Source organism: Mixophyes fleayi, chromosome 12 (assembly GCF_038048845.1).
Source record: "Mixophyes fleayi isolate aMixFle1 chromosome 12, aMixFle1.hap1, whole genome shotgun sequence".
Taxonomy (NCBI): domain Eukaryota; kingdom Metazoa; phylum Chordata; class Amphibia; order Anura; family Limnodynastidae; genus Mixophyes; species Mixophyes fleayi.
In genome coordinates this window covers 84,108,533-84,119,359 of record NC_134413.1, presented here as the reverse complement: position 1 = coordinate 84,119,359, position 10,827 = coordinate 84,108,533, and positions in this window count along the sequence as shown.

Below are 10,827 nucleotides of genomic sequence, written 5' to 3'. Positions count from 1 at the left end.
GTGTTATATTCTTATATTATCGTATTATAAGATCGCCCTTATCCTCATCTGCACTAGATCTTCACACCTCATTCTCAGTTTGCACTACACCCCCCATATTAATCCTCCTACAGCCAGCTGTATTTTCTCTCTTAATCTGCTCTGGATCCCCCAACACTGATTCCCACTCCTCCCCCCACACACAGCCAATCCCCCGAGCCTTGTCACCCCAATATCCAGCAGTTTATAACAACCCCAACACCCAAAGCTTCTTCCCATCCGCCCCTGTGTCTACCAGCCTCAACCTTCACCCCCCATCTTCCATCTTACCCGTCTCACCCCATGCAGCCTCCTTCTCTGCCAGCCTCACCCCATGCAGCCTCCTTCTCTGCCAGCCTCACCCCATGCAGCCCCCTTCTCTGCCAGCCTCACCTCATGCAGCCTCCTTCTCTGCCAGCCTCACCCCATGCAGCTCCCTTCTCTACCAGCCTCACCCCATGCAGCTCCCTTCTCTACCAGCCTCACCCCATGCAGCCTCCTTCTCTACCAGCCTCACCCCATGCAGCCTCCTTCTCTACCAGCCTCACCCCATGCAGCCTCCTTCTCTACCAGCCTCACCCCATGCAGCTCCCTTCTCTACCAGCCTCACCCCATGCAGCCTCCTTCTCTACCAGCCTCACCCCATGCAGCCTCCTTCTCTACCAGCCTCACCCCATGCAGCTCCCTTCTCTGCCAGCCTCACCTCATGCAGCTCCCTTCTCTGCCAGCCTCACCTCATGCAGCCTCCTTCTCTACCCACCTCACCCCATGCAGCCCCCTTCTCTACCAGCCTCACCTCATGCAGCCTCCTTCTCTGCCAGCCTCACTCCATGCAGCCTCCTTCTCTGCCAGCCTCACCCCATGCAGCCTCCTTCTCTGCCAGCCTCACCCCATGCAGCCTCCTTCTCTGCCAGCCTCACCCCATGCAGCCCCCTTCTCTGCCAGCCTCACCCCATGCAGCCCCCTTCTCTACCAGCCTCACCCCATGCAGCCTCCTTCTCTACCCGCCTCACCCCATGCAGCCTCCTTCTCTACCAGCCTCACCCCATGCAGCCTCCTTCTCTAACCGCCTCACCCCATGCAGCCTCCCTTCTCTGCCAGCCTCACCCCATGCAGCTCCCTTCTCTACCAGCCTCACCCCATGCAGCCTCCTTCTCTACCAGCCTCACCCCATGCAGCCCCCTTCTCTGCCAGCCTCACCCCATGCAGCCTCCTTCTCTACCCGCCTCACCCCATGCAGCCTCCTTCTCTACCAGCCTCACCCCATGCAGCCTCCTTCTCTGCCAGCCTCACCCCATGCAGCCCCCTTCTCTGCCAGCCTCACCCCATGCAGCCTCCTTCTCTGCCAGCCTCACCTCATGCAGCCTCCTTCTCTACCAGCCTCACCTCATGCAGCCTCCTTCTCTGCCAGCCTCACCCCATGCAGCTCCCTTCTCTGCCAGCCTCACCCCATGCAGCTCCCTTCTCTACCAGCCTCACCCCATGCAGCCTCCTTCTCTACCAGCCTCACCCCATGCAGCCCCCTTCTCTGCCAGCCTCACCCCATGCAGCCCCCTTCTCTACCAGCCTCACCCCATGCAGCCTCCTTCTCTACCAGCCTCACCCCATGCAGCTCCCTTCTCTACCAGCCTCACCCCATGCAGCCTCCTTCTCTACCAGCCTCACCCCATGCAGCCTCCTTCTCTACCAGCCTCACCCCATGCAGCCCCCTTCTCTGCCAGCCTCACCTCATGCAGCCTCCTTCTCTACCAGCCTCACCTCATGCAGCCTCCTTCTCTGCCAGCCTCACCCCATGCAGCTCCCTTCTCTGCCAGCCTCACCCCATGCAGCTCCCTTCTCTACCAGCCTCACCTCATGCAGCCTCCTTCTCTGCCAGCCTCACCCCATGCAGCCCCCTTCTCTGCCAGCCTCACCCCATGCAGCCTCCTTCTCTGCCAGCCTCACCTCATGCAGCCTCCTTCTCTACCAGCCTCACCTCATGCAGCCTCCTTCTCTGCCAGCCTCACCCCATGCAGCTCCCTTCTCTGCCAGCCTCACCCCATGCAGCTCCCTTCTCTACCAGCCTCACCCCATGCAGCCTCCTTCTCTACCAGCCTCACCCCATGCAGCCCCCTTCTCTGCCAGCCTCACCCCATGCAGCCTCCTTCTCTACCCGCCTCACCCCATGCAGCCTCCTTCTTTACCAGCCTCACCCCATGCAGCCCCCTTCTCTGCCAGCCTCACCCCATGCAGCCTCCTTCTCTACCAGCCTCACCCCATGCAGCCCCCTTCTCTGCCAACCTCACCCCATGCAGCCTCCTTCTCTACCAGCCTCACCCCATGCAGCCCCCTTCTCTACCAACCTCACCCCATGCAGCTCCCTTCTCTACCAGCCTCACCCCATGCAGCCCCCTTCTCTGCCAGCCTCACCCCATGCAGCCCCCTTCTCTACCAGCCTCACCCCATGCAGCCTCCTTCTCTGCCAGCCTCACCCCATGCAGCTCCCTTCTCTACCAGCCTCACCCCATGCAGCCCCCTTCTCTGCCAGCCTCACCCCATGCAGCCCCCTTCTCTACCAGCCTCACCCCATGCAGCCTCCTTCTCTACCAGCCTCACCCCATGCAGCCCCCTTCTCTGCCAGCCTCACCCCATGCAGCCTCCTTCTCTACCAGCCTCACCCCATGCAGCCTCCTTCTCTGCCAGCCTCACCCCATGCAGCTCCCTTCTCTGCCAGCCTCACCCCATGCAGCCTCCTTCTCTGCCAGCCTCACCCCATGCAGCCTCCTTCTCTACCAGCCTCACCTCATGCAGCCTCCTTCTCTGCCAGCCTCACCCCATGCAGCCCCCTTCTCTGCCAGCCTCACCCCATGCAGCCCCCTTCTCTACCAGCCTCACCCCATGCAGCCTCCTTCTCTACCCGCCTCACCCCATGCAGCCTCCTTCTCTACCAGCCTCACCCCATGCAGCCTCCTTCTCTAACCGCCTCACCCCATGCAGCCTCCCTTCTCTGCCAGCCTCACCCCATGCAGCTCCCTTCTCTACCAGCCTCACCCCATGCAGCCTCCTTCTCTACCAGCCTCACCCCATGCAGCCCCCTTCTCTGCCAGCCTCACCCCATGCAGCCTCCTTCTCTACCCGCCTCACCCCATGCAGCCTCCTTCTCTACCAGCCTCACCCCATGCAGCCTCCTTCTCTACCAGCCTCACCCCATGCAGCCTCCTTCTCTAACCGCCTCACCCCATGCAGCCCCCTTCTCTGCCAGCCTCACCTCATGCAGCCCCCTTCTCTGCCAGCCTCACCCCATGCAGCCTCCTTCTCTACCCGCCTCACCCCATGCAGCCTCCTTCTCTACCAGCCTCACCCCATGCAGCCTCCTTCTCTACCAGCCTCACCCCATGCAGCCTCCTTCTCTAACCGCCTCACCCCATGCAGCTCCCTTCTCTACCAGCCTCACCCCATGCAGCCCCCTTCTCTGCCAGCATCACCCAATGCAGCCCCCTTCTCTACCAGCCTCACCCCATGCAGCCCCCTTCTCTGCCAGCCTCACCCCATGCAGCCTCCTTCTCTACCAGCCTCACCTCATGCAGCCTCCTTCTCTACCAGCCTCACCTCATGCAGCCTCCTTCTCTGCCAGCCTCACCCCATGCAGCTCCCTTCTCTGCCAGCCTCACCCCATGCAGCCCCCTTCTCTGCCAGCCTCACCCCATGCAGCCTCCTTCTCTACCAGCCTCACCTCATGCAGCCTCCTTCTCTACCACCTCACTCCATGCAGCCCCCTTCTCTACCAGCCTCACCCCATGCAGCCCCCTTCTCTACCAGCCTCACCCCATGCAGCCTCCTTCTCTACCAGCCTCACCCCATGCAGCCTCCTTCTCTACCAGCCTCACCCCATGCAGCCTCCTTCTCTACCAGCCTCACCCCATGCAGCCTCCCTTCTCTGCCAGCCTCACCCCATGCAGCCCCCTTCTCTGCCAGCCTCACCCCATGCAGCCCCCTTCTCTGCCAGCCTCACCCCATGCAGCCCCCTTCTCTGCCAGCCTCACCCCATGCAGCCTCCTTCTCTACCCGCCTCACCCCATGCAGCCTCCTTCTCTACCAGCCTCACCCCATGCAGCCCCCTTCTCTGCCAGCCTCACCCCATGCAGCCCCCTTCTCTGCCAGCCTCACCTCATGCAGCCTCCTTCTCTGCCAGCCTCACCCCATGCAGCCTCCTTCTCTGCCAGCCTCACCCCATGCAGCCCCCTTCTCTGCCAGCCTCACCCCATGCAGCCTCCTTCTCTGCCAGCCTCACCCCATGCAGCCCCCTTCTCTGCCAGCATCACCCAATGCAGCCCCCTTCTCTACCAGCCTCTACATTCCTCAAGCTGTCACCCCAGATACCATCTGTCCCCTGACTTCTACCAAGACCCTAACATCTAATCTCAAGTTATCTGATTTCATCCCTCCATATCCAATACAGTGTCCCCCAATTATACCCACACAGACCCCCAAATTCTCCATAGCAAATCCAACTATAGTGATCTCTTATCTCTCAGACCCCCAATTTTGTCCTATGCATAGAATGCCCTCCCCAGGCCCCATAATCTCCCTCACCCCCAATGTACCCCAGTTATAGGTAGACAGATAGATTGATACGAGATAGATAGATAGACAGACAGACAGACAGATAGATACGAGATAGGGGAGAGGGAGAGGGAGAGGGAGGGAGAGAGTGAGTGAGAGAGAGGGAGACAGAGATGGAGGGAGAGGGAGGGAGGGAGAGAGAGAGAGAGAGACAGAGGGAGAGAAAAAGAGAGAGAGAGAGGGAGGGAGAGAGGAAGAAAGAAGAGCGAAAGGGGGGAGAGAAGGGGATGTATGTGTATTATGCAGCGAGTGGGGGGGTGAGTATTATACAGAGAGTGGGGTGTGTATGTGAGTATTATACAGAAAGTGGAGGATGTATGTCTATTATACAGAGAGTGGGGTGTGTGTATTATACAGAGAGGGGGATGTGTATTATACAGAGAGTGGGGGGGTTGAGTATTATACAGAGAGTGGGGTGTGTGTGATTATCATACAGAGAGTAGGGGGGTATATGTGTATTATACAGAGTGTGGGGGTGTATGTGTATTATACAGAGTGTGGGGGTGTATGTGTATTATACAGAGTGTGAGGGGGTGAGTATTATACAGAGAGTGGGTGTGTGTGTGAGTATTATACAGAGAGTGGGGTGTGTGTATTATACAGAGAGTAGGGGGGAGTATTATACAGAGAGTAGGGGGGTGTATGTGTATTATACAGAGTGTGGGGGTGTATGTGTATTATACAGAGTGTGAGGGGGTGAGTATTATACAGAGAGTGGGTGTGTGTGTGTGAGTATTATACAGAGAGTGGGGGGGAGTATTATACAGAGAGTAGGGGGGTGTATGTGTATTATACAGAGTGTGGGGGTGTATGTGTATTATACAGAGTGTGGGGGTGTATGTGTATTATACAGAGTGTGAGGGGCTGAGTATTATACAGAGAGTGGGTGTGTGTGTGAGTATTATACAGAGAGTGGGGTGTGTGTATTATACAGAGAGTGGTGTGTGTGTATTATACAGAGTGGGGTGTGTGTATTATACAGAGAGTGGGGTGTGTGTGAGTATTATACAGAGAGTGGGGGGGGAGTATTATACAGAGAGTGGGGGGGGGGAGTATTATACAGAGAGTGGGGGGGGTGTCAGTATTATACAGAGAGTGGGGGTGTATGTGTATTATACAGAGTGTGGGGGTGTATGTGTATTATACAGAGTGTGAGGGGGTGAGTATTATACAGAGAGTGAGTGTGTGTGTGAGTATTATACAGAGAGTGGGGTGTGTGTATTATACAGAGAGGGGGATGTGTATTATACAGAGAGTGGGGTGTGTGTATTATACAGAGAGTGGGGTGTGTGTGAGTATTATACAGAGAGTGGGGGGGGAGTATTATACAGAGAGTGGGGGGGAGTATTATACAGAGAGTGGGGGGGGTCAGTATTATACAGAGAGTGGGGGTGTATGTGTATTATACAGAGTGTGGGGGTGTATGTGTATTATACAGAGTGTGAAGGGGTGAGTATTATACAGAGAGTGGGTGTGTGTGTGAGTATTATACAGAGAGTGGGGTGTGAGTATTATACAGAGAGTGGGGTGTGTGTATTATACAGAGAGTGGGGTGTGTGTATTATACAGAGAGTGGGGTGTGTGTGAGTATTATACAGAGAGTGGGGGGGGAGTATTATACAGAGAGTGGGGGGGAGTATTATACAGAGAGTGGGGGGGTCAGTATTATACAGAGTGTGGGGGTGTATGTGTATTATACAGAGTGTGAGGGGGTGAGTATTATACAGAGAGTGGGTGTGTGTGTGAGTATTATACAGAGAGTGGGGTGTGTGTATTATACAGAGAGTGGTGTGTGTGTATTATACAGAGAGTGGGGTGTGTGTATTATACAGAGAGGGGGATGTGTATTATACAGAGAGTGGGGTGTGTGTATTATACAGAGAGTGGGGTGTGTGTGAGTATTATACAGAGAGTGGGGGGGGAGTATTATACAGAGAGTGGGGGGGAGTATTATACAGAGAGTGGGGGGGGTCAGTATTATACAGAGAGTGGGGGTGTATGTGTATTATACAGAGTGTGGGGGTGTATGTGTATTATACAGAGTGTGAAGGGGTGAGTATTATACAGAGAGTGGGTGTGTGTGTGAGTATTATACAGAGAGTGGGGTGTGAGTATTATACAGAGAGTGGGGTGTGTGTATTATACAGAGAGTGGGGTGTGTGTATTATACAGAGAGTGGGGTGTGTGTGAGTATTATACAGAGAGTGGGGGGGGAGTATTATACAGAGAGTGGGGGGGAGTATTATACAGAGAGTGGGGGGGTCAGTATTATACAGAGTGTGGGGGTGTATGTGTATTATACAGAGTGTGAGGGGGTGAGTATTATACAGAGAGTGGGTGTGTGTGTGAGTATTATACAGAGAGTGGGGTGTGTGTATTATACAGAGAGTGGTGTGTGTGTATTATACAGAGTGGGGTGTGTGTATTATACAGAGAGTGGGGTGTGTGTGAGTATTATACAGAGAGTGGGGGGGGGAGTATTATACAGAGAGTGGGGGGGGAGTATTATACAGAGAGTGGGGGGGGGGTCAGTATTATACAGAGAGTGGGGGTGTATGTGTATTATACAGAGTGTGGGGGTGTATGTGTATTATACAGAGTGTGAGGGGGTAAGTATTATACAGAGAGTGAGTGTGTGTGTGAGTATTATACAGAGAGTGGGGTGTGTATGTTATACAGAGAGTGGTGTGTGTGTATTATACAGAGAGTGGGGTGTGTGTATTATACAGTGAGTGGGGTGTGTGTGAGTATTATACAGAGAGTGGGGGGGGAGTATTATACAGAGAGTGCGGGGGGAGTATTATACAGAGAGTGGGGGGGGGTCAGTATTATACAGAGAGTGGGGGTGTATGTGTATTATACAGGGAGGGAGGGTCTCTCAGCCATTATAAGGAGACCATCCTGGCTGTCAGGCCCCATATTGTAACCTCAGGTCCTGGATTCCTGGAGCTCCCTCTCTGGGACGTCACTGTGGGCTCAGTCTCCTGCTCTCAGCTTTCCTGTGATGTCATAATTGGATCAAGGAATTCAAACAAGACGACGCAGATCCTGTCAGGATCCTGGCTGCACCAAGGGCCTTCATCATCATCATCACTATTTATTTATATGTACAGAGAACTCACATCAGTCCCTGCCCCATTGGAGCTTACAGTCTAAATTCCCTAACATACATACACACACACACACACACACACGGGTCAATTTTGATAGCAGCCAATTAACCTACCAGTATATTTTTGGAGTGTGGGATGAAACCAGAGCACCAGGAGGAAACCCCACGCAAACACAGGGAGAACATACAAACTCCACACAGATAAGGCCATGGTCGGGAATTGAACTCATGACCCCAGTGCTGTGGGGCAGAAGTGCTAACTACTGAGCCACCGTGCTGGGCCCCTGTAACCCATAATATGTATTGTTTCTGGAAATCTCATATTTATCCACATACCCCAGGTCCCACATTCACCCCTGGAACCCTCATGCCCCAGGTCCCACATTCACCCCTGGAACCCTCATACCCCAGGTCCCACATTCACCCCTGGAACCCTCATACCCCAGGTCCCACATTCACCCCTGGACCCCTCATACCCCAGGTCCCACATTCACCCCTGGACCCCTCATATCCCAGGTCCAACATTCACCCCTGGATCTCTTATACCCCAGGTCCCACATTCACCCCTGGAACCCTCATTCCCCAGGTCCCACATTCACCCCTGGATCCCTCATACCCCAGGTCCCATATTCATCTCTGGACCCCTCATTCCCCAGGTCCCACATTCACCCCTGGATCCCTCATACCCCAGGTCCCACATTCACCCCTGGACCCCTCATGCCCCAGGTCCCACATTCACCCCTGCACCCCTCATACCCCAGGTCCCATATTCACCTTTGGGCCCCTCATTCCCCAGGTCCCACATTCACCCCTGGACCCCTCATTCCCCAGGTCCCACATTCACCCCTGGAACCCTCATACCCCAGGTCCCATATTCACCCCTGGACCCCTCATACCCCAGGTCCCACATTCACCCCTGGATCTCTCATGCCCCAGGTCCCACATTCACCCCTGGACCCTTCATGCCCCAGGTCCCACATTCAGTTCTGGACCCCTCATACCCCAGGTCCCACATTCAGTTCTGGACCCCTCATACCCCAGGTCCCACATTCACCCCTGGAACCCTCATACCCCAGGTCCCACATTCACCCCTGGAACCCTCATACCCCAGGTCCCACATTCACCCCTGGAACCCTCATACCCCAGGTCCCACATTCACCCCTGGATCTCTCATACCCCAGGTCCTATATTCACCCCTGGACCCCTCATACCCCAGGTCCCACATTCACCCCTGGACCCCTCATACTCCAGGTCCCACATTCACCCCTGGAACCCTCATACCCCAGGTCCCACATTCACCCCTGGATCCCTCATACTCCAGGTCCCACATTCACCCCTGGAACCCTCATACCCCAGGTCCCATATTCACCCCTGGACCCCTCATACTCCAGGTCCCACATTCACCCCTGGAACCCTCATACCCCAGGTCCCATATTCACCCCTGGACCCCTCATACCCCAGGTCCCACATTCACCCCTGGAACCCTCATACCCCAGGTCCCACATTCACCCCTGGATCTCCCATACCCCAGGTCCCATATTTACCCCTAGACCCCTCACACCCCAGAGGTCCCACATTCACCCCTGGACCCCTCATACCCCAGGTCCCACATTCACCCCTGGATCTTTCATACCCCAGGTCCCATATTTACCCCTGGACCCCTCATACCCCAGGTCCCACATTCACCCCTGGATCTCTCTTACCCCAGGTCCCATATTCACCTCTGGACCCCTCATTCCCCAGGTCCCACATTCAGTCCTGGACCCCTAATACCCCAGGACCCACATTCACCCCTGGACCCCTCATGCCCCAGGTTCCACATTCAGTTCTGGACCCCTCATACCCCAGGTCCCACATTCACACCTGGACCCCTCATACCCCAGGTCCCACATTCACCCCTGGAACCCTCATACCCCAGGTCCCACATTCACCCCTGGATCTCTCATACCCCAGGTCCCACATTCACCCCTGGAACCCTCATACCCCAGGTCCCACATTCACCCCTGGATCTCTCATACCCCAGGTCCCATATTTACCCCTGGACCCCTCATACCCCAGAGGTTCCAAATTCACCCCTGGATCTCTCATACCCCAGGTCCCACATTCACCCCCTGGGCCCCTCATACCCCAGGTCCCACATTCAGTCCAGCATAACACATATCTTGGGGTCCTGCACATACGATATCAGTTCTTCTCTGAGGATAATTACGGAATGAGTATTATATATAACTGAGCATTATCGGCATATAATAATCCTAATATTGTTCTGCAGATACCTTGCAGACTTGTCCAGTTATCAACAGGTCATGGGAAATGTATGTAATGCAGTATGGATTTCCCACAATTCACCTTGGGATCAGACCTCAGCAAATTACAATAAATAATTGGCATTGTCCAGGCAGATTATATAAACCCAGCGCATTATTATGATCAAGTAAACCAACGCATTTCACATCTAAAAACAATTTCACTTCTATGAAGCCCCTCACTGATGCACCTTTACCATCCAGGGTGAAACTACTTGGCACTGGTGAATATCCTTGTAACGCTAATGGTCAACCCTACCCCGTGGCTCAGTGAGGTAATGTTTCCTCTTGTATTATAGAAAATCTCTCATTTTCTGGCTCAATGGGGTAACATTCCCTGTGGTATTATACAGATTCTCTCACATGATCTGGCTCAGTGGGGTAACATTCCGCTTGTATTATAGAGTATCTCTCATCTCATCTGGATCAGTGGGGTAACATTCCCCTTATACTATAGAATATCTATCATCTCACCTGGATCAGTGGGGTAACGTTACCTCTTGTATTATGGAGAATCTCCTACATTATTTGGCTCAGTGGAGTAACGTTCCCTGTGGTATTATACAGAATCTCTCATATTATCTGGCTCAGTGGGGTAATGTTCCCCTTGTACTATAGAGTATCTCATCTCATCTGGATCAGTGGGGTAACAATCCCAATTGTATTATGGAGAATCTCCTACGTTATCTGGCTCAGTGGAGTAACGTTTTCTCTTGTATTATGGAGAATCTCCTACATTATTTGGCTCAGTGGGGTAACGTTCCCTGTGGTATTATACAGAATCTCTCA